This window comes from Diceros bicornis, chromosome 30 (assembly GCF_020826845.1).
Source record: "Diceros bicornis minor isolate mBicDic1 chromosome 30, mDicBic1.mat.cur, whole genome shotgun sequence".
NCBI lineage: Eukaryota > Metazoa > Chordata > Mammalia > Perissodactyla > Rhinocerotidae > Diceros > Diceros bicornis.
Window position 1 is genome coordinate 5,715,809 of NC_080769.1, and position 25,272 is coordinate 5,741,080.

The 25,272-nt window shown below is 41.6% G+C and overlaps 2 protein-coding genes and 1 long non-coding RNA gene across 3 annotated transcripts in view; 1 reads left to right on the forward strand and 2 right to left on the reverse strand.

The window, feature by feature from the left end:
• LOC131394552 (zinc finger protein 709-like) overlaps positions 1 to 25,272 on the reverse strand; it is a 442,972-nt gene that overhangs the window by 339,817 nt on the left and 77,883 nt on the right. The gene's annotated exons all lie outside the window — the stretch shown is intronic.
• Positions 1 to 25,272, reverse strand: part of LOC131394523 (zinc finger protein 709-like) — a 226,232-nt gene that overhangs the window by 69,722 nt on the left and 131,238 nt on the right. The gene's annotated exons all lie outside the window — the stretch shown is intronic.
• The window catches only part of LOC131394569 (uncharacterized), a 47,179-nt gene continuing 27,757 nt past the window's right edge, over positions 5,851 to 25,272 (forward strand). The window contains exon 1 of the long non-coding RNA XR_009216190.1: positions 5,851 to 5,957. This is a non-coding gene — a long non-coding RNA (uncharacterized LOC131394569). The remainder of the gene's footprint in view (positions 5,958 to 25,272) is intronic.

Genomic DNA, 25,272 nt, shown 5'->3' on the forward strand with positions numbered 1-25,272 from the left:
CTAATACTAGTTGAACAACAACTGAAAAGAATTATACATCATGACCTGGTGGGATTTATTCCAGGGATGCAGGGTTGGGTCTCAAAATCCATTAATGTTGTTCAACATATTAACAGATAAAAAAGCAAAAATGATCTGTTCATCTCAATAGACTCAAAGGAAATACTTGACAAAAATCCAACATCCTTTCATAGTAGAAACACTCAGGAAACCAGGATTTGACGGAAGTATCCTGAACCCGATAATGAAAAAGTGTGGGACATCTACAGTTAACATTATATTTAATGGTGACAGTCTGGATATTTTCTCCTAAAAATGAGGAACAAACCAAGAATGTCTGCTCTCGCCATTTCTATTTGACAATGTACAATGATTTTAGCCAGAACAATTTTTCAAGAAAAGGAAATAAAAAGCGTTCAGACTGGGTAGGAAGATGTAAAACAATCTTCTCTTGCATATGACTTATCTTGTAAATAGAAAACTCGAAAGAATCCACTAAAAATTTTACTAGAACTGATAATAGAATACAGCAAATTTATATGATACAAGAGAAGTATATAAAAATAAATTATACTTTATACAGTGCAATGAACAATCTGATAATGAAATTGACAAAAGAAATCTATTTATAATATCATCAAAAAGAATAAAATAGAAATAAATTTAATAAAAGAAGTAGAAAATAATCCCAAAACTGCAAAACATCATTAAAAAATAATAAAGATCCACACAGGTGAAATAACAAATGTTGGCGAGGATGTGAAGAAAAAGGGAAATCTTGTGTACTCTTCGTGGGAATGTAAATTGGTGCAGCCACTATGGAAAACAGTATGGAGGTTCATCAAAAACTTAGAATTCGGGCTGGCCCCATGGCCTAGTGGTTAAGTTCAGCACGTTCCACTTTGGCAGCCCGGGTTTGGTTCACGGGCAGGGACCAACACCACTCAGGTGACACACATACAAAATAGAGGAAAATTAGCTCAGGGTGAATCTTCCTCAAAAAAAAAATTAAAATAGACTTATCATATGATTCAGCAATTCCACTTATGGGTAATTATCCAAAGAAAGCAAAAATGCTAACTCAAAAGGATGTATGCACCTCCACGTTCACTGCACCATTATTTACAATAGCCAAGATATGGAAACAACCTAAGTGTCTATCAATAAATAAATGGATAAAATAACTGTGGTATACATGTACAATGGAAATTATTCAGCCATAAAAAAGAATGAATTCTTACTGTTTGTGACAACATGGATGGACTTCAATGGCGTTACATTAAGTAAAATATGTCAAAGATAAATATTGTATGATCTTTTTTGTCAAACCTAAAAAACCCAAAAAACAAACAAACAAACAAACAAAATACCAAGCTCATGGATAAAGATAAGAGAGTGGTGGTTGCCAGAGGCCCAGGGGCATGGGGGAGGTTGGCAGAAATGGGTGAAGGGGGTCAAAAGGTAAAATGAAAAAAAACGGAGTTGTACCAAAAAAACGCATATTTATGACAATCACATAGTGACAGAAAAATGATTATATACTTTTATATATTTTAAGTTTACAAACTACATACCACTGCTCTTGGATGGTCAGCACTGAGTGCAGGTACATGCAGAGGGATGTCAGTTACAGAGCTACAGGCATTCTGAGGGGATGTGGAGAGACACCCTCTTCTGGCCACATTTTCCCTGAACTAATTTCTAGTAATGATAGCCATTAAAATTTTTTTATTGCCAAAAATGTGACTTGCATTTTTGAAAATTAAAAGGAATGGGGTGAGGTGGGGAGGGTATTTGGATATTTGGACATTGCTAATCTTTAATAAAGATGTGCAAAGGCCTTGGAGTGATGCCATCCTTTTTCTTGCTCTTTATTTCTCCCTAACCAACAGAGGCAAGAAAAAAGAGTGAACCCTAAAACTAAATAAATAAAAGGGAAAGTAGCGTATGTTCATGGATCCTTAGATTTAACACTGTTGAGATGGCAATACTTCCCAGAATGATCTAGATTTTCCACAAAATCCCTATCAGAATCTCAGCTGACTTCTTTATACTGTGGATATCAGTAAAGCAAACCTTAACTAAATTGGAGTTAGGAAGGCCTGTAGGGGAAACTCTCATGCTCTACCACACATCCTCAATTACATCAAACAGGAAGGGAGGATGGCTTTCATCTCTGACAGGAAGTAAAACTACTTCACTACTGAAAGAAAATTTCTCTCCTCTCTGGGCAATGACCCAGCCAATGAGAAAAGCCACAGCTTACCCAACAAGAAGGCCTTACTGCCCTGAGCCGTTACTTTCCCAAAATGGATTTTCGTTTAGAACAGCCCCTCCCGACTTCCCCTTTTTCTCTATAAAAGCAGCTCCTTTTCTTTCTTTCTTTCTTTCTTTTTTTTTTTTGTGAGGAAGATCAGCCCTGAGCTAACATCCATGCCAATTGTCCTCTTTTTTTGCTGAGGAAGACCGGCCCTGAGCTAACATCTATTGCCAATCCTCCTCCTTTTTTTCCCCCTTTTTCTCCCCAAGGCCCCAGTAGATAGTTGTATGTCATAGTTGCACATCCTTCTAGTTGCTGTATGTGGGACGCGGCCTCAGCATGGCGGGAGAAGCGGTGAGTCGGTGCGCGCCCGGGATCTGAACCCGGCCGCCAGCAGCTGAGTGCGTGCACTCAACCGCTAAGCCACGGGGCCAGCCCCAGATCCTTTTCTTTATTTTCTGGATTTGCCTATGGTTTGCAAAGCATGCACATCCAAAATTGCAATCTTTGTCTATTTTTGAACAAACATTTTGAGATAAAATAACAAGCAAATTTGCTTTTGAAGTTGACAATAGAAATTAGCAAGTTGTTTCATAAATTGAATAGAATTGCAGGGGAACCAGAACAGATAAACCCATCTTCAAAAGTAAAACAAAGTAGTAGGATTAACATTTCCTGACTTCAAATCTGAGTGCTCAGCATGGTAATCAAGATATGTGGTAACGACACAAGGACAGACACACAGATCGATGGATTTAATTGAGATTACAGATATAAACCCTCTCATCTGTGGTCAATTGATTTTCAAAAAAGGTGCCAAGAATGAGGAATGAATATTCTTTTAAAAAACTCGTGCTGGGACTACTGGATAGCAACATGCTGGGAAATGAATTTGGACCCTTACGTTATACCACATATAATAACTTACCAAAATGGATGGAAGACCTAATTCTGAGATAAAACAATAATAATCTTAGAAAAAACAGAGGAAAATATGACCTCGGATTTGGCAAAGATTTATTAGATATTACATCAAAAGCAAAAACAGTAAAAAAAATTGGATAATTTGAATTTTATTGAAATTAATCACTTTTGTACTTCAAAGGACACCATCAAGAAAGTGAAAATACCCATGAGAACCTCTGTGCTCTTCTGGTGGGAATATAAAACAATGTCACCATTGTGGGAAACAGTATGGCAGTTTTTCAAAAATTACACAGTGTTACCACAGGATCCACCAATTCCATTTTTGAGTATATACCCCAAAGAATTCAAAACATGGACTCAAACACATATTTGTACGCCTGTGTTCTTGAAGCATTATTCACAGTAGCCAAAAGGTGAAAGCAACCCAAGTATCCATCAACAGATGAGTGGATCAACAAAATGTGGTGCACACATACAACTGAATAGTATTCAGCTTAAAAATGAAATGAAATTCTGACACATGGTACAACATGGGTGAACCTTGAGGACATTATGCTAAGTGTAATAAGGCAGTCAAAGAAGGATAAAAACTGTATGATTCCACTGATATGAGGTACCTAGAGTAGTCAAATTCATAGAGACAGCAGAATGGTTGTTGTTAGAGGCTGAGGAGCAAGGGCAATGGGGTGTTGTTGTTTAATATGGATAGAGCTGCAGTTTTGCATGATGAAGAGTTCTGGACATTAGTTTCACAATGTCAATGTACTTCACACTACTGAACTAGTCACTTAAAAATAGATAAGATGTAACTTCTATGGAATAAATATAGAAGGTGGTCAAAAGCACTTCATGTTATGAAATAAATGTCATGGAAATGTAATGTGCAGCATGGTGACTATAGTTAATACTACTGAATTGTATATTTAAAATTTGCTAAGAGAGTAGATCTTACCAGTTCTCACCACAAGAAAAAAATTTATAACTACATGTGGTGATGGACATTAACTAGACTCATTGATACTGAGCAATGGGCTAGCTCTGCTTGCTGTGATCTGAGGCAATTAATCACAACGAGTTAGGGATTTAAAAAGGAAATTTTAATTCAGTTAGCTGGCATAATTGGGGAGATGGCAGACTAATGTCTCAAAAAAACCATCTTCAAGAATTACAGAATCTTGAAGTAGTTATATAGGGAAAATGGGCAGTAAGGAGGAGGTTTCCTTCAGGCATGATGGACTCCAGGGTCTTTTATTGTTCCGTTCTTCTGTCAGCTGTCATGGACACCATGTAGGTGTTTTCCTGCTTGTGGTCAGCCTTTTCCTGGAGAGAAACTCAAAGAACAAAGTTTTAATTTATCAAGCTATTGGGGAGTACATACATCAGTGGAGGCCATATATCAGGAGAGCATGTGAATTTTTTTAGAGTACATGCACAGCAGCAAGTAGTCATACAGAGTGGGGGCTGGCGCCATTTAGCATAACAAGATGGCCTCACTTATGCTCACCTACATTATTTTGGTACTCCTGAAAGGAATATAATCTTAAATGACAATTATATCTCAATTAAAAAAAAAAAACAAATGAAGTATTGATATGTGCTACAACATGGAATTCCCTGAAAAAATTATACCAAGTGAATGAAGTCAAACACGAAGACCACTTGTTGTATGATTCCATTCATATGAAAGTCAACAAATTCGGAAATTTATAGAAACAGAAAATAGATTAGTGGTTGTCTAGGGCTGGTGCTTGGAGGAACTAGGTGGGGAAGACAGGGCAAGGATAGGTTAAGGGTATAGGTGTTTCTTTTTAGGTGATAGAAATGTTCTGAAATTGACTGTGGTGATAATTGCACATATCTGTCAATACACTGAAGACCAGCAAGTTGTAGATGTTAAAGGGCTCCATTGTATAGTAAGTGCATTGTATCTTTAAAAAAACTGTTCAAATAAGTGGATAAATGCAGGAAGAGTTTTGCTATGCAAATGAGTTTTGCAATCCAATCTCTTAAACAGATGAATACTTTCCAGGTACATCCCACATTTACATAACCTTTTCTTGTTTTTTGTTATATCAGTCCAAATAGGAGTTGAATTACCTTAGGGATAGTATAAGCTTTTACATTTCAAACTTCTCTCAAGATATTAAAAAACTGATCTAACATAAATGTCCCTCCAGGGTAAAACACACACCTGAGAACTGAATGAACACATCTCATACCTTGTGGTTAGACTGAGAACAGTCCTTGCGCCCAGCTAGGGCTGCGGGTTCCAACTTCCCACCAGAGCTAAGTGGGTTGAGAGGCCAAAGGATCTTCAAAATATGATATGAATGGGGCTGGGGAAGCGCAGGGTGGAAAATTAAAGATCAAAGTGGAGACAGACTAATTATTACATACGGTGAGCTGACTTTTAAGTGTCTGTGTTTGCAAAGAAGGGTCACAGTTCCCCGAGTGGACTCGTAGCATCACATTTCAATGGAAAATGTCCCGGAGAGGATAAGGTCCAGCTGCGGGTCAGGTCAGACCTTTAATCTCCATACTGCTGTCATTCAGGACAGAGGCCTTTCGAACTGTCCAATCAGGGTCGGCTCCGGGGCAGGTGGGTGGGGCGACGCTCCGCCCCCACCCCGACTTCCTGCTCGCGCCACAGTCTTTCCGGTCACGGGCCGCTGTTTTAAAGGCCTCACGTTGCCTCGCCGCCGACTCTGTCGCGCTGTGACCTGTGCCGAATTGTAGGGAGGACGCGGGGGACCCAGGAAACTTAGAAATGGTGAGAGCTTGGCCCAGGGGGTGTGGACACGGGGGAGGAGGTTCTGGTTTGACCCGCTGTGGCGGGACCGGCCTCCCCGCGGTCACCTCCGGAGTCTGCGGACCCGAGTCCGCGGGGGCGCCGCTCGGACCTCAGTCCCCTCCGGCCGCAGCGTGGGGGCGGGGCCGGCAGCCGGGACCCCGGGCGTCCTGTGGTCACTGCGCGCGGCGACTGCGGCCCCGGAGCCTCTCTGGGCAGCTCTGCGCCCGCAGCCCCGCGTGTCCCCAGATGGTGCGGTGACCGCGGGGAGGGTCATCGGGGACAGTCGTGACTCGGTCTTGGGGAATCGCCCGTGGGAGGAGATGTAGTCTGTGCGGTCCCCAGTCCCTTCTTTCTGCCCAGGGTACATCCATTTTCTCCTGAGTTTTCTAAATGTTTCCGTAGCCGGGTCTCAAATCCACAATGCTGTGCGCACCAGCTCTTCTAAGGCAGCAATAAATGCCCAGATTTCCAGATCTCTCCTCGAATTCCCAAATGCCAACTTCCTATCTCTGATTCTCAGCATCATTATCAACTACAAACAGACCCAATATTTTAATTGTTTATCATTTTTCCATAGTCAATAGGTGGCCCTTTTAAAAGGGTTTATTTCTTGTTTGTGGATATTTTACATGAGAAAAAGTAGCAGATAACTACCCAGAACTACGTTGTATAAAATCCGTGTGCCTCTCTTCCTCGGATATCTGCTGGGAACCGACATTCAATTGTTAAGTATTTTGGGTGAAGGTTCCTCTTGGCAAACTTTTCAGGGTGATCTGCTCTGTCAGTACTGCCCCTTTTTGGGTTTGTTACCTTTAAAAGATTTGTTTTAGTCTTAATAATACTAATAAAATAATAAACTAGTAATAATACTTAATAATTGCACTTTAATTTAGTCTCAGTTTTTCAATGAATAAAAATTTATTTAATCAATACAACTTGAAAGACGATATAAAATATTTCCAAAGAGGGAAAAAGGGTGCATTTTAGAAAACGTAAAGGATTCCAGTATTACATTGCATGATTTAAAAATTGGTTTTCTTTTCTCCTTCCCTGAGCATGATAGTAATATTCTGAGGTCTGTTCTTTTATTTTGAGTGAGTTCAAATGGACTTTCAGGGCTTAGATTTGTAGACCTGACGTGCTTAATATGATTAATAGTTTATAAAATAATTTCTTGTCATGGAAATAATAATTAACATCTTTTTTTTTTTCCAGAATGCAATACATTCTTGTGGGGTTTCTTGTTGAGCCAGCAAAGTGCCTTACCATTTGCTTTCTTCTTTTCTTCATAAAGACTGGTTTGAGTGTTTTTACTGGATTGTTCAAATAGTGGGTTTGTGTCATTTAAAATATCAGTGTGGTCCAGAAAACCTCCAGTGGGGGCAGAGGCCTGAGAGCAGTGAATCTAAGCTAAGGCCTCCTTGGGCCTGCAAAGGGAAGGACTTGAAGGCCCAGTTGTTCTTCCTGGGGGGCCTCCCCCTGCACATGTCTTAGCTGTTCACACTCACCATGGAAGGAGCCTCTATACTGAGAGGAGCTACAGAGTGCTAGAGAGCTGTAAATGCAGGTGAGTGTGGGGGTGGGGAGGTGATGCCCTTTCTGAGGTTGTAACTGTGGTTTCCTTGGACCCACTTCTAGACTTGGAGTTTTGCATCCACAGTGCAGGTGACTCAGAATAATTAGTTTACATTGAGAAAGTCTGTGAAAGTCAGGAATTCTGTGTCCTGGTCCATTAATTTGGGAGTTCACTTGGGTCAGAACCTTAAGCTGAATCCAGCTGAGTTTTCCTCATTGTGAGAAGGGAAGCCTGAGAGAGGGAGCATTTGCGTTATTCCCTGGGGAGAGGAGGGTGTGTGGAGCTCCCAGAGTTCACTCCTGTGGCTGCTCAGGTGCCCCACCCTCCTCCACCAGGGACTGACTCACCCCAGGGGTTCTGTCTCAACCGGGAGAGTCAGGAATACGGAAGCTTCTGAATGTGGCTTTCTTTCTGTCCTGTGGGAACCAGGCTGCTCATCTGTGCTGATTCCAATATTTGTGTTTTTTTCCTTTGGATTCCTTTATTGATTGAATAGTGCAGCCCTTTGGCTCTAGTCTCCCTTAGCACTTGGGCCCTGAAACTGTAAGTTGGTTAAGAGATAGGATGTGAGGAAAGCAAGAAAATTGTGGAACCAAGAGAGGTTTTCTTCCTTTTAGGCAAGAGAATCTCAAGATATGAGAAAATGTGTTTTTGATCGCATTTTTTATTTTTAGATCAATTTTTCTATATGTATGTCTCTGGAGAACATAGAAATTTAAAAGTCTAAAGCAATGGGATTTCTATTTTAATTGATGTGAGGGAAACTTCTGAAAGCCTATGTAAATCTTTGAAAGTCCAATATATGTAAGGAGTTCAACGCAAACCCCTGTTACATTATAATATGCTGCTTGTTCCTGAAAATACCCCCAGTGTGAGATAGAGGGGAAGGACAACTAGGATGCAGCTCGTCCTTTTAATTAGAAAGAGATTTGAAAATTTACATTTTAGGTTTGCACTTTTGTAATTGTTAGTGTTTAAAGGAATTAAATCCTAGAATGGTTTCCTAAGTACAGAAGTTAAAGTTAAATAGAAGACTGTTAAATAGTAAAATATAGTATATGTAAATTTCTCTTTTTTTAAAATAAATCTGTAAAACAGCAAAGTCTAACTTAAGAAGACTTACGACTAACATATCCTGGTCCCCTCCAGTGCTGTTACTCAAGTCACCCCCAAATACACAATTTGGTTATTTTTTGAGCCTCCGTTAGTGTTTCCTTATATAAAAAAAGCAATTGCAAATGCTTACCCATGGTTACCCATGTTTGTCCTTTTAATGAGCATTTGCACTCCATACTTTTGCATGTTTGACAGTTTATGCCTCACCCCACCCTCTTCCCCTTGTGCCCCCACCTGGACAAGCTGATGAGAAAGCCTGGGTGTTCTCTCCTCTGGAGCAGGCAGGAGATTCCACCACACAAGCCCCTGCCTATGTGAAGGACTCTTGCCCCGGCCCCACTTTCTCTCTAACCCCAACGAACACTCAAGCCAGGCTTCATTTTTGCTCTCTGCTGCCATTTCAGAGCTGCTTGAGAGACCAGCTCTGCTCTCCTGAAACCTCTATTATGTGAGTCCTAAGGTTTTTCCTATACCCTGTGTGTGTGTGTGTGTGTGTGTGTGTGTGTGTGCGCGCGCGCGCCACACTGGCATCAGTCTCAACAAGGGACCCACCCCCCTGCAGTGACCATAACAGCTGGCACCCTGAGCTTCATGTCCAGACATGACCCCCCCCTCCCCCCGTGGGTCTGTCTTCTCCTGCTCTGACTTGCTCACCTGCTCTGCTGCCTGGTGGCGGCCTGCACTGTGGGCTGCTGCTTGCTGGGGAGCCTGTGCTGTGAGCTGTGCTGCTCTGTGTTGCAGTGTTGACCCACCAAGCCTCAATTCTAGGTTCAGCCCACCCAAGCTGGTAATTTTGAGAATTTATAAGCATTTCAGAGCAGGATTATGGGATTGGGGCATCCTTAAAGTGGTCCTGTTTCAAGGTCTTTGCTGGAATTTATCTGTGTGTCAGAGTGAAGCTGTGACAGAAGCTGTGTTAGCTCTGACATTCCCCAGGGATGGGGGTGCCACAGGGGGACTATACCTTGTGCAAGAGGACGGCGCATCGGTGGTCACTACTGAAATAGCTGTCATTTAAAAAAAGAAAGGGGTGGGGGGAAGGCAGCCGGTAGGTGGCAGGTGGAGTCCACACACCTAATACCAGAGGGCTCACCAGGACCCTGAAGTACCTCTGCTGCTGCTGCTGCCCCTGCCTCTACTGTGACAAAGATCCTGACCCTTGGGGTTATAGAGGACAACACCCATGGCACGCTTGTGGCACAGCAATGGGATTAGTTCAAACCTGACTTAAGTCCAGGGAACTTAAACTCACTGAAGCACCCAGTTGTCATGGGGAGAGGCTCCTAACCCTGATGGCACTGTTTTGAGGCTCTTCGGGAGAAAAAAATATATAAATACTAGGGTAGAAAGGACACCCTTTTCCCTGAAGTATATCCAATGACCAAAATAATAAAACAGGGAAGGACAAGAGGGAGGTACAAATGAAAAAATTACTGAAAGAAAGGTCCACAGTTGACCAAATTGGAAATCCAAAATATACTGAAAGAGTTTACATGCCTAAACAGATAAAGGTACACTGCTTGGCTTTGGGCCTGTACAACACAGGTTCTGAATTAATTTTGCTGTCTGATGTGATGCACTAATTCAGAAACCTTCAAGCAGTTAATCAGTACTAGGTGTCAAATTACAGTTATGCCTGGGATCCCACTAAACTTAAGTAAGATGACCTTCATGATCTTAGGGGCATTAATGAATATAATACAGAGGAGAAATAGGACAAATGTTTCTCCTTAACCATCAGAACTGTGGTCCTACCTGAATTCTCCATGGTCATAGCACTCATTGTCCTAAATCATCCCATAGTGAGCTGGGAAGCTCTGATCTAATGATCAAGAATTAAAATTAAATGAAGTTTCTACCACTTACAAATTGGCTTGACAAAATTGGACTTCACAGACTTTACCCCCAAATCACGTAGTTAATATGGTCCAATGTATATTACCCAGGGCCTTGAAGGATTGAAGACTATATAGAAAACTTAGTGAAGGGTTGATTATTCCCAGTGCTTATTCTAACAGCCCAAATTGTCTTTTTTTTAATAATTTTATTTATTTATTTTTCCCCCAAAGCCCCAGTAGATAGTTGTATGTCGTAGTTGCATATCCTTCTAGTTGCTGTATGTGGGACGTGGCCTCAGCATGGCCAGACAAGCAGTGCGTCGGTGCGTGCCCGGGATCCGAACCCGGGCCGCCAGCAGCAGAGCGCGCGCACTTAACCACTAAGCCATGCGGCCGGCCCCCAAATTGTCTTAAGCCTAGAAAGAATGAATAACATCTCAGAGTGGTTTACCTCAACTTGAGGCTATGGTTGCACCACACAGGCCTCTATACCCAGTCCCCAACAGTATGGAAATACTGACTACAGCCAATCAGCAATTGATAAATATCCTGCTCTCACAGATTTGGCTAAGTCTGTTCTGTCAGTGCCTATGTGAACAGCCTCTCAACTGCACTTGGCCTTCACCTCTGAAGGGACATGATGCACCTTTACTGGGTTATCCTCATGGATCTCCAACAGCTGTGCCCTCCCACACAGTCATTGCAGCAGGATCTGCCCTGCATCCTGGTTTTTCCAAGAACACAGGTATGAGGTTACATTAATGATATTTCCTCTGAAGACATTCAGGACTTACAAGTATTGAAAATAGGAGCTCACAAAAAGTGGATGGGACATTGCCATGCGTATGAGTCCCTGACAACTTTGTTAAATTTCTGGAAATTATTTGATAAGCTGAGACCTGCTCCTTCTATGACACCATGAAGAAATAGCTGTTGTTCCCCTCAGCACCCACAACATGTGCTAGGATCTCTTGATGTTTGGGAGGCAATATTTTCCTTGTATACAAGTTTTACTTGACCCCATTTGTGCTGCTACTTGCAAATTTGCCAACTTGAATGGGCACCGCATCACAAAAGTCTGGAGGCTGTCTTCAAATTGTCATACAGCAAACATTCCTGTTAGTGCCCTGAGTCTCCTTCACTATAGAGGCCTCAGTGAGCTTCTGTCATGCCTCATTGGGTACCCATGACGGCCTTACATTGTCCATAGGCTTCTGATGCAGGAACCTGTTCTAGGCCACAAATTGCTTGTCATTAGAGCTGCAATTATCTCTACTTATGAGGCTATCCTGAAGGTAGATGGCCCTGAGCGTGGGACCACCTATCCAGCAATACATTTTGACTTGGGACTTGGAAAGAGCACCCCAAGAGCTCAGCATGGCTGCTGAGACCTCCTGGAGACATGATGGAGCCAAACCTGGGCCTCTGTGATGTCTTACCTGCAGGAGGGGTGGCGTTTGTTGTTCTCAGTCCCTTGCCAGGTGCTAAGGTGTTGAAAAATGTCATGCCTTCTCCAGATCCCCAGGCTCCCTGGGGAGCTTCTTAGGACTCCCTGAGTGAAAAGCCGTGGGAGTTCATAGACGTTGGGGACATCACCTCATTTGTACACATGGAGCTCAGGCAGAGTTCCTGCTTATCATGTCTTAATTGGGACATCTCTGATGAAGGACCAGATCCAAGGGTCATCACACTGACCATACATCCAGCAGTCATCTTAGCACCCACCAACAATTGGCTCCAGCTGCGGACATTACAGACTGGGTGATTCCCTGCGAGTTGCCCCTTTGCGGCAAAAGAACTCTGGGAACCTCTTGCCTTGGAGATATCTACACTAGAAATCAAAGTAACACTTGTCTCAACACATATGAAGGCTACACACAAATCCTCACCAGGACACTCTTTATCCACATGTGAGTTCCAGACACTAGTGATAGTAACAAAGGCACTCATTTCACTTCTGAGAATATACTGTGCTGGGCTCTTAACAAGGCATTCAGTGGAAGTTTCTCCTCTCTTCCAAGTCTCAGGATGCAGACCTCATAGAGAACCATTATTGCCTATTGAAATAATTTCTTTTTTGTGTGTGTGTGAGGAAGATCAGCCCTGAGCTAACATCAGTGCTAATCCTCCTCTTTTTGCTGAGGAAGACCGGCTCTGAGCTAACATCTGTTGCCAATCCTCCTTTTTTTCCCCCAAAGCCCCAGTAGATAGTTGTATGTCATAGTTGCACATCCTTCTAGTTGCTGTATGTGGGACGCAGCCTCAGCATGGCCGGAGAAGCGGTGCGTCGGTGCGTGCCTGGGATCTGAACCCAGGCCACCAGTGGTGGAGCACGCACACTTAACCGCTAAGCCCTGGGGCCGGCCCGAAATGATTTCAGATTAATGAAATGAAAGATGATCTGTTTCTGTCATTAGTCAGTAAATGGATGAATGTTAATGCCTCTCTCTTTATCTTTTTTCTAGTGGATTTTACTTTTTTTAAGAGCATTTTGAGGTTTACAGAAAACTTGATCGGAAAGTTCAGAGATTACCCACATAACCCCTCTGCCTCCACATAGTTGGCCCCATGTTTTATATCCTGTATTACTGTGGTACATTTGTTACATTTCATGAGCCAGTTTGATGCATGAAAGTTCTTAGTTTACATAAGTGTTGACTCTGTTATACAATCTCTGGGCTTTGGCTAATGTCAAATGACCTGTCTCCATCATTTCTGTGTCATATGGGATACTTGCTCTGTCCTAAAAATCTCCTGTGCTCCATCTATTCATTCATCCCTCCCACACCTCCAAATCCCTGGCAACCAGTGATCTTGCATTGTCTTATACTTCCATTTTTTCCAGAATATCACATGCTTGGAATCATACAGTGTGTAGCCTTGTCATATTGGCTTCTTTCACTTACCGATATGATTTTAAAGTTTCTCCGTGTTTTTTTCACTTGGTAACCTCATTTCTATTCATCACTGAAGAATATTTCATCCTATGGATGTACCAGTGATTGTTTATCCATTCACCTATTGAAAGAGGTTGCATCTAGGTCTTGAGGATTGTGCATAAAGCTCCTGTAAACATTCGTATATAGGGATTTTGTGAACATTAGTTTTCAACTCATTTGGGTAAGTTTGAAGAACATGATTGCTGCATCGTATGGTAAGTGCAGGGTTAGTTGTAAGAAACTGCCTTTCTTCCAAAGTGGACATACCATTTTCCATTCCCACCAGCAATGAATGAGGGGTCCTGTTCCTCTCTGTCTTCACCATCCTTTGTTGTTCTCAGTGTTTTTAATTTCAGCCATTGTAATAAGTATCTGTTGATATTTCATTCTTCTTTTTTTTTTGGTCAGGAAGATTGGCCCTGAGCTAACATCTGTTGCCAATCCTCCTCTTTTTGCTGAGGGAGATTGGTCCTGGGCTAACATCCATGCCCATTTTCCTCTACTTTATATATGGGATGCTGCCACAGCATGGCTTGATAAGCAGTGCATAGCTCTGCACCCAGGATGCATACCTGCGAGTCCCGGGCCACTGAAGCAGGACACACAGACTTCACCATCATGCCACTGGGCTGGCCCCTTCATTCTTCTTTTATTTACAATGTCGTGACATGATTTTGAGCATGTTTTCCTCGGCTAATTTACCATCTATATATCATTGCTGGAGTGAGTGTTAAAATCTTTTGCCCATTTTTAACTGGGTTGTTTGTCTTGTTTTTGTTTGGGTCCCAGTCCTTTATCAGGTAAGTCATTTTCAAAGATTTTCTTCCAGTTTGTGGCTTGTGTTTTTATTCTCAGCAGTGTGTGTCATGCAGTTGAAGCTTTTCATTTTAATAAAGGCAAACATTTTTTTTGTCTTAGGTCCTGCTTTTTGTGTTGTATCTAAAATTTAATCACAAAACTCAAGGTCACCTAGATTTTCTCCTATTTTATCTTTTAGGAGTGTTGCTGTAGTTTTACATTTTATACTGAGATCTATGATTCATTTTTAATTAATTTTTGTGAAAAATGTAAAGTCTGTGTCTAGGTTCTTTTGTTTTGTATGTGGATCACTAGTTTTTCTGGCATGATTTGTTGAAAAGACTTTGTTTTCCCGTTGAATTGCCTTTGGTTCTTTGTCAAAGATGTAGTCACTATATTTGTGTGGATTTATAGGAAAGCAATTGACTTTTGTATATTAACATTTTATCCTTTAACCTTCCTCTACATTCCTCTTAGTTCACGGGATTTTCTTTATTATTGGGGATTCTCTGAGATTTTCTCCATAGACAATCTTGTGCCACAAGGACAGTTTTAACTTCCTGCTTCCTAATCTGTGTACCTTTTATTTCCTTTTCATGTCTAATTGCATTACCTAAGAATTCTAGTACAAGGTTGACTAGGAGCAGTGCGAGGGGACATCCTTGTCTTCTTGGTGTTGCTGGAAAGCATCTAGTTCTTTCAGTGTAGTCCACTAATATTAAATGAGAGCCCAGTTGATGTAGAGGTAGGTGTGGGCAGAGGGGAAGCATCCTCTAGTCTGATGATTTAGTCTCAATCTTTAGTGAGTCTGTGTCTCTGGACTTGACCTCCTGTGCTATAGTAAGAAACATATTTGGTCTTTGTCCTCAGTTCCTAGCAAAAACCTCTTGAAGCCACTGGAATTAATTGAGTGGTAAGAGTGAGAGAGTATCTTTTGTTTTAGAGGCAACTGTTGGCCGGCTCCTAGATGGCTTCAGGATGGGAGATGAACACCAGAAACACCATTTCTTGTTTAGATGCTTGGAAGTTACAGCTCCAGCTCCCAGCCTCTGTGGAGAGGAGACTGGCTGGAATTTAAGTTAATCACCAATGGAATGGTTTAATAAGTTGTGCCCGTGTAATGAAACCTCCATCAAAACCCTTAAAGAATTCATAGCCTTTCTAGGTTGGTGAACACCAGGTGTTGGGAGGGTGGAGTGTCCAGAGAGGATGTGGAATCTCTGCAGCCCCTTGCCTCACTCCCTTCACCCATACCAGCACCCTACTTTGCCCTATGCATCTCTACCTTTTGTATGTTCCTGAGTTATGACCTTACAGTAAACCAATAATAGTAAGTAAAGTGGTTTGCTGAAGTCTCAGAATCATTTCAGTAAATCACCAAATGTAATGAGGCATTAGAGTCTATGAATCTGTATATGGCTGTGTAGAAATATTGGTGGCCTGGGCACCCCATTTGTGGTTAGCATCTAAAGAAGGGGTAGTTTGTGGGACTGAGCTCTTAACATATGGAGTCCCATGTGAACTCTGGGTAGTTAGTGTTAGAATTGAATTGAACTGTTGGACAGCTCTTTGGTCATGTAGAGTTGAAGTGGAACTGGAAGAGACACCAAATATTTGGTGTCAGTATGGGAAAAACCCTATCATCCTCACAATTGCCCCACCTTTGAGAGCAGAAAAGGCTAGAAGAACCTCAGGTGTCCTATTTCAGTGCCCCCTAGTCAGTCAGGCCTTGGGAAAAATCCCAGTCAGTTCTACTCTTGTGAAATAAATTCTTTTTAGGACATGTCTCGTTAAGAACAGAATATTTTGGCTATTTTTTAATGGCTACTTTTTAGTCTTTCTAGTTGAGGAGAAAATGGTTTACCTGTGACCTTCATTCTCTGATGGAAGAGTTGTTGATTTCAGGTTTCTTGGCTTTTTTCTTTTTAGAACTGGAATCTGGTTTCTGAGCTCCTTGTGTGACAGTAAAGAGACCAGAAGTCTCTGACTCCTTTTTTTCCAGTTTTATTGAGAAAAAATTGACATACATGACTGTATAAATTAAGATGTACAATATGATGGTTTGATTTACACATGTTGTAAAATTATTACCACAATAAGTCAGTTAACATCCATCTTCTCATATAGATAGAAAGAAAAGAAAGAAGAAAAGAATAAAGAAAATAAATTTCTATTTCTGAGGAGAACTCTTAGGATTTACTCTCTTAACAGCTTTTCTATGTATCATATATCCGTGTTAGCTATAGATGTCACGTTGTATATTACATCCTAGTAATGATTTATCTTATAACTGGAAGTTTGTACCTTCTGACCACCTTTCTCCAATTCCCCCTACCCCATCCTCCACCCCCCACCTCTGGTAACCACTAGTCTGATCTCTTTCTATGAGTTTGTTTTTTTTTTTTTTTTTAGCTTCCACATATAAGTGAGATCATAGGGTATTTGTCTTTCTCTCTCTGACTTATTTCACCTAGCATAATGCCTTCAGGCTTCATCCGTGTTTTCGCAAATGATAGGATTTTCTTTTTTTTATGGCTGAATAATACTGTATAATATTATTATTGTGGTATATCTGTACCACATCTTCTGTATCTGTTCATCCATTGATGGATGTATATCTTCTATATGGTAGCTAGGGACCTCAGTGAGTGAGGATGTCATCATCAATCATTGTTTTCCCACCATCTAATACATCTTAAACACTGTTGGAGGAACTGCTTGGGTGTGGATGTAAACCATGGGCAGAAATACCAAAAGTCCTGCATTCTTGGGATTAACAGCAATGGTTCCCATAAAGATAAAGGCATAGACAGAGTTCATCTTCATTTTAGCCATGGTTAAACGTTTTACTGCCTGTGCTATTTGAACATGATCCAGATACACGGGTATCTGGAACTCGAGAATTCCATTGCTTTGGACCATGGGTTTTTGTGTTATTTATGTTTCTGTTTAACATCAGTTGAAATGATTTGAAATTGCCTTTTGATTCAGCATATCATTTTCCTACTATTCAGACTGAGTGACACAATTTGTAACCCATGGAACATGTTTTCCCAGTCTGAGGAAGGGTTCTTGTTGTCTGTGCAGTTGTAGCCCATTATGGGTTTTCCTAAGATTAGAATGATATCTGTGCAAGTTTAGTGTGATTTCCTGATTTTTTTAGTGATTTCCACTAAAAATCTATGAATGTTTAGAGGGTAATGATCCAAGGAATAACTGAGGAGAGCTGTAGACACACACACAGTGTCATTTTGAGTAATATCCTGTGTGGTGGCAAAGGAGATAAGTATGACATCCTCAATCTGGGAAATGTTCTATGCCTTTTTATAAGGAGTTAGCTGGGTGGTTTTTGTTTCAATGATGCACAAAGCCACTAAAGCCCATTTTTACTGTTTTCACAGATCATTTCCATCCATTTACATTTCCAGGAGATGTTCTGGAAGATGTGGTAAAACTTGTCAGCGTTTGTTTCATTAAATAACAACAGAAATCCAAACTTGTTCCCTTTTTTTGGTGCTAACTTATATTTTCTTAGCAGTGTGGAGATTATATGATTTTATAATTATTAGTATATCATTTGATCCACTGCCCTCATACTTCCTCTCATGATGCAAATAAAGGAAGTTAAGCACAGGGTCTTAACCCAAATTCACATAGCTCATAAAAGTGGAATCTCTTAGGTTTGAAGGCATAATGGGCAATGTTAAAAATTTTAAACTCAGAAGAACACTGCAAGGTTTGTATAATTATAAACTTTTACAAATGTGGCATCAAAGTTTCTAAACTACTTGTAAGGCAACATAATGTTTGACTTATATGACATTCTGGACAAGACAAAGGTATAGGAACCTAAAACAGATCAGTTCTTAATGGTGGGAGGGTTCAGTACAAATGGCACCATGAGAGTGTTCCTTTGGGGTGATGGAGTGTCCTCCATCCTGATGGTGGTATAACTATACATTTGTGAAAACTCAACAACTATTCTTAAAATAGTATGTGAATGTACTAGAAACAAGAAAACAACAAAAACATTTTCACACGCTAGGAGAACGTTAAACTCTCCTGAACTTTGATTGCTACGTGTGCAACACTTCCTTCACAACCTTGGGTTCCTTCTTAGGAAGAAGTGGAAGGACTGAGGAAGAAGGACATAGGCCACTATAGACTTTTCCTGGTACCCAGTCTGAAGTTAGAAAACTCCCTCTAGGGCTATACCTGCCATCATGTCATTCATATAACTGGTGAGAAAGTGATAGGGCTCCTGGTATCCGTCTGAGTTGACACCAGGTTTCTCGGGTCACATCCTGGGAATGCGGTGGTCTGAAACATAAAGGTGCATCCAACGCATCTCCAGAGTGGGATCTGCCCAGGTACATCCTCATCTAACCCTTGGGCATCAACATCATGTCCTAGAGCAGGTCTTGAGGCCATTTCCAGCTTTTAAATTTCCCATCTGAAGACTAGTCTGTGCCTCCTTGCTGGGAAACATGTTTAGATGCAACACCTGTCCCACTCTGGGAATTTTCTGTTGTATTGACCTTAAAATTTAAAAAAAAAAGTTATTTTTCCAGTAAAATGAGTTTATTTGGGAATGGCAGAGGAAGTACATTCAGGACATGCAAACTATGGTGAACCATAGGCAGGTAGGGAGAACAGAACAGATGGGCTTGCTTTTAAGGAAGAAAGGAGGAAGTGGGCAGGTGCTGTCTAGAACAGAAGTCCGCTGAAGGAGAATGAGAGTTCAGGGTGGTGACAGTGGCTGAGTGTGGTGTTTCCTCATTGGCTGGGCTGTTGCTGGGCAAGGAGTAATTCTTCCCTCCTCCTGCTGGGGTCTGTCAAGTAAGCTGCTTCCTGTTGGGGAACAGGAGAGACACTTCTTCCTGTTTGGGGTCTTCAAAATATGGCAAGTAGTAGTGCCTGAGAGCTCCCCTTTCAGTGCTTCCTGACTGCATTTTACATGAGATTTCCTGTATTTGTTTTCACATTTGCAACCCCGAGTGACTGTGAGGTGAGGCAATGGCAGAACCCAGAACCCATGTCGTGTAGGCAAGTCTCCTGGAATACATTACGCCTGGCTGCCACATAAACACCACCTCTGCACCAAATACAGTTTCATAGTTGTCTCAGTGCCACCAATAATGTCAAAAAGAAATTCCCTCCCTTGTCCTAGCTCTGGGAGTCCCTCAGGGGCCCAGCTGTACCTATATCACTCTCCCTGAGATCTCTGGCACTTTCCACCCTGTGGTTTCAGTGGCTCATGTGCTGACCACACCCAGCTCCCTCACCTCAGAACCCGCCTCCAGAGTGAATTTGGAGCCCAGCCACCAAGGCCAGTGGTTACTTTGTCTGGAACAGGACTCACCCTGCAGAGTTTCAGACCTGAGGCCTGTGGGAAGTGGTAGTCTCAACCAGACCCTCCACAGTCACGGGACCCCCCCTCCCTTCACATGGTTCCCAGAATGCAATGGGCAACACACCAAGGGAAGTGGCAGAAATAGAAAGGGATTTCCCCCTTTCCTGGAGTACACAGGTGAAGGAGTTAGTGCCCCTCTCCTTCATCAGAGGCCACACCCACTGTTTCTTGAAGAGGCAGAAATGAGCCAAGCTGCATCCCAACGTGCCCCTGCAACAACTTCCAGTGCTTTCCTGGGTCCCCAAGGTGATGTCTGTGGTTGGAGACCTGGGTGCTGAGGTCCAAGGACTCCACCTCCCGTTAGCGAATGTTCCAGGGAGGGACATTGATCAAGGCCTTGGTGAGGATGGCCCCCAGGGCTGACCCACACGAAGTCTGTGCACAGGTGAGACCAGGGGGTGATGAATCACAGACTGGAGACCGCAGCCGAGGGCTTGGTGGCTGGGTGAGGATGCACAGATCTTTGTTGTCTGCACTGAGCTTCAATGGGAAAGCAAAGTGAGGAAGGGGCACATTATGGAGGAATGATTCTGGAAGTGATCATAGCAGCCTGAGGGGCTGGAACACAGTGATCATTGCAGCCATTGTGGGCCCTGACTCGCCCCTCTTCAGGGCCTGGGCTGTGTGTCTCTGGGCCATTATCTCTGATCGTTTGTGACTTTGGGTGTCTGTGTGTGAGTGTGCACGTGTGTGTCCAGTGAGAAAGCCTGTGACTTTATATGTCTGTTTGTGGAACTATGTCTCTATGTCCTTTGAAATGTGTTATGGTTTTTTAGCATGTTCTTGCCTAATTGCCCTGGTAGCACCTTTCTTACCACATTAGGTAGAACTGGTGAGAGCAGACGTCTCTGTCTTTCTGATTTTAGAGAGAAAGCCTCCAGTTTTTTCTCCATCAAGAATGGTGTCAGCTGTGGGTTTTCACTGATGCTTTATTTCAGATTGAGGTAGTTTACTGGGGTAGTTTATCATAGTTTTTTAAGTGTTTTCCTTGTGAAGCGGTGTTGAACTTTGTCTAATACTTGTTTGTATCTATTGAGATGATTCTGTACTTTTTGACGTTGATTCTACTAATGGTTTCTTACCTTAATCCATTTTCAGCTGGAAAACCAGCATTTCTTTCTAGGGTTAAATTCCACATGGTCATAGTGTTTTCCCCATTTTATATATTGCTGGATTCAGTGCAATAGTAGTTTTGTAGGCTTTTTCATCTACATTAAAAAGAGGTATTTGTGGGGCCAGCCCCGTGGCTTAGCAGTTAAGTGCGCGCACTCCGTTGCTGGCGGCCCAGGTTCGGATCCCGGGCGCGCACCGACGCACCGCTTCTCCGGCCATGCTGAGGCCGCGTCCCACATACAGCAACTGGAAGGATGTGCAGCTATGACATACAACTATCTACTGGGGCTTTGGGGGAAAAATAAATAAATAAAATTATTAAAAAAAGAGGTGTTTGTGTACTCTATTATAATGTAGTATATACTATAATATCTAATGCTGCAAATAGTGTGTACTTTTTGTGTATATATGGAAAGAATGTAGAGTACAGTATATATATATGATATATACAGTATATATATACAGTATAGCATTATACATAAGTATATATTATATATAAGTAGAATATATTATATATTAACATGCATATAATTAGTTTTATAGTGTATAGTTCAGTGTTATACTTTTACAGATAGTATTACAGTCTTATCAGTCTGGAGCATAGTAGGTATCATTACCATGCCTGTCTACTGAATTATTCAAATAAGCCATTCACAACCTCCCATGGGAGCGGAGGGGCCTCTCACTGTCTTGATACTCTAAAGCCTGCCTCCCCCACCCCCTGTTTGCTTTCTCTGCTTCTGAGTTCAACTGAGGTGTCAGTGTGTGTTTCAGAAATTGTAACTAATTTATTAGTCCGAGAGGTGGTGAGGCTCTGAGATTTGATTTTTACTATGTGCAGAGACGTGTGACATTCTTTTGTATTTGAGTAATTATGAGAAAGATTATCTCAGAGTGCTTTCTTCTAAAAGCGTGACCTTGGATAAGGAGTTGATGTTCTTGTTGCCAGGCAGCTAGACCATTGACAACGAGCTAAGAGTCTGAAAATGTGAAGATAGGTGGACTGTGGGCCAGGGCGTCATGATGGCCTGGAGTTTGACATCCTGCTGACCATTGGGCCCTGTCTTCCATCAGGGACGGCCTGGTGAGGGACAGCAGCAGCAGCTCCCCAGTGTTCCCCATCACACGTGCTGGTGGCACACCACCATTGATATGAAAATAGGTGCAGGATTTATTTTACATGAACAAGAAAGCAAAGTACATTTTACAGTGTAAACCAGTTGACCTTCACTTGTCAAAGGGAAGAAAAAAAGATGTACTGTAACAGCTTCTTTTTGCATAAATACTGAAAAGACTTAAATGATTAAGGTGCCGGTCTAGTTGCATAGTGGTTAAGTTTGCACACTCTGCTTCAGCGGCCTGGGGTTCATGGGTTTGGATTCTGGGCATGGACATACACACTGCTCATCAAGCCATGCTGTGGCAGTATCCATATACAAAATAGAGGAAGATGGGCGCAGATGTTAGCTCAGGGCCAATCTTCCTCAGCAAAAAAAAACTGAAAAAACAATTACATTCTTTTCTTATCTACATGAGCCTAGGGAAATGAGCCACCAATGCTAGAAGACATGCTAGGATCAGCCATCAGGCACACTTTTAAATCTCAGGCTCTCAGGCTGTATGTTTGAAACTTGATATTCATAATAAAAAATTCATGATAAAAAAAGCGTGTAAACCATATTTTATTTTTAAATTTTAAATGTCTAATTGGCTTTATTCAGCAATTCATAAATTGGACAGCAGCCCATCTAGCAAGTAGAGAGGAGTTCCAAAGGGCTACGGAAAGGGAAACATTTTAAAAGCAGGACAAGAAAGTCATAAACATCAAATAGGAACATTCTGGGGAAGGTTACCCCGTTTTGGAGATAAAAGAGTCTTATTAGGTGGATTACTTCACCTTCCTTTGGGGGATGGAGAGGGCCCATGTGGCAGATTACCTCATTAGTGCTGACCGGAAAATCCTAGACTGACCGGTTAGACTGCATTCCTGGGGAAGATTGAAGCTGCAGTTGGGTTAGGTATTAAGCCCTAGTTTGGTGATGTGGGCCTAGTGAAAGTGACTCCATTTGAGTCCTGTGGTTTTCTTTTTCACAATTTCTCCTTTTTGATCAGACTCAGCTTACCTGAGAGATGTGATCAACATTTAAGGCATTAGCACCACTCAGCTTAGGTCATGATTTGGCTTAATCCCTGTGACATTCACAGGTCAAGGCTTCAAGCTCACAATCTTTAAGTCGATCATTCTCTTTATACCTTTTCTGACGTTCTACTCTTAAAGAGATTATTTGCTTGGTGGTTAGCAGTTGTAACATACATTTAAAGCTTTTCAGATAATACAATGACCAGGGAGTTTATTATGATTATAATCAGGATAGTTCTCAGTTTCTGGAGTGCACTTTGGAGCCATGGTCTACAAGACCCAAACCAATCAAAATCAAATGAGTCAAAGACAGACTCCATTGAAGGAGTCACTTTTTAAAAGAGTCCAAGGGGCCGGCCTTGTGGCATAGTGGTTAAGTTTGCAGGCTCCACTTTGGCAGCCTGGGGTTCAAGGTTTCAGATTCTGGGTGTGGACCTACACCACCCATCAAGCCATGCTCTGGCAGCATCCCACCTACAAAATGGAGGAAGACGGGTGCAGATGTTAGCTCAGAACCAATCTTCCTCACAAAAAAATAATAATAAAATAAAAGAATCCAAGTGGCTTGCTCAGTGATCTTATGTAATTGAGTTTCATCTTCCCCAGAAGTGTTAATCCAGGTGTAGCAGGTGGTGTTGGCCACAGCACAGACACCTCGTTGCTCAGCTAAAAGATAATCGAGGGACGTCTTTTGTAGAACCTTGGCCAGAGAGTCTAAGGACCTTTGTTCGGCAGCTATTGTCTTAGCAATGGATTTTGTGATATCTTCAAGAGCTAAGGGGAGGTTTTCTGATTATATTCTCATTTACTTTTACTCCTAACCAGGACAGTATAGCCCTCTCAAAGGAAGTGAATCCTGAGTCCTGAGTGCCTCCTGCTCGGTCTTTTCTAACTCAGTGATGTAAATTCAGGGGATTCACCTGGTGAGATGTCTTATTTCACTTGTGAAAGTTAGGGGCTCAGTTAGATAATGTAAGAGGCATTGCCCAGTTATGCATCTGCCATCCAAGCATTCATAGGCCCGAGGAGAATGATAACCACTACAGGCAAAGATAAATCCTTTAAGAGCACAAGCCACTCTCACTAAGGTGGCATTGTTAATGAATTTTTTCATAGGGATTGTTGCATTTGCCTGTTCAAGCCAGGGGTCAATTAGATTTTCTCCACCTTGAAACAAAATGTTGGTCTAAACATGAGAGGTTACTGTTCTTAGCCATGACCTTGGACATAGAATGATTTTGTTATCTTGCCAAGCCAATGCTAGAGAAAGGGAAAGAAAGAAAAGAAGGGCTTTGTGTTAGCTAAAGTAGGAAGTCTTGATCAGGCATCTTAGGAGGAAGCAGTCTGCATTGATGTGAGCTACTTCTCTTCCTTGTCAGTTTGATTGGAGGTCTCCAGCATCTGTCAGGACCACATGTGAGGTGGAGCCTTCTTCAGCTGTGAGGGGTCTATCCAAGCTTCAAGGCCCTGAAGTTTTGCTGTCATCTGGGTTGTGAGGAGGACCTGGTATAGTTTCTTCCAAGGAGATTTATGAGCAGTCTTTATTCTTAACAATTCATTTTTACAATCTTAAAGTTATCAGAAAGTTATACTTGTCACAAAGTCCTTTCCTTGAATGTCCTTGAAGATGAAGCACTTTGCAGGAACATATGTAAAAGCATCAGAGTAAAACATAACTCTCTGTAAATGACAAAAGACTTAAAAATGCCCATGGTTAAAGATCTGATGAGAGGTCATTATAATGGAATGAAAAAGGAAAATTGGTTATATTTGTAACATGCAACATTTTAAGGTAATAACTGGAATTTTGACTAATGACATTGTACCAGGACATATCATATTTCCAGGAAATTTACACAATTTCTGAAACACGTGGAACATATACCTATACAGACATAACATAAAGAAGGTTTAGTATTTTTATTTGACAATGCTTCCCATGAAATTTAACATATCAAATGGCCTAATTAGTTTAACATCTCTCTTTTTATAAGGGGCGGCAAAAAATCCTTTTGGATGCTCTGGGGGCCCTCTGGAAATACCCAACGTTAGTTCAAATAAAAAAAGACTGCATTTAGAATTGGTTTTTTGTTAAGTTTGTCAAAAATATCAAAAGGTTTTAGATACTTGCCTAAATAGGATCACAAATCATTATGAAACTATTTAATTATCTATTTGACCAAAGTGACAATGGAAGATTTCAAAGGTAAATATAGAAGTTTACATAGTTGTGAACAAAATTTATCTCTCTTAATATTAAGAGTACTGAGGTAAGTATCAAAGACCTGATGAAGACAGCATGGAACATAGGTGATTATTTTGACAAGACACAAGATCTTGTTTTCTTTCTACGCAGATTAT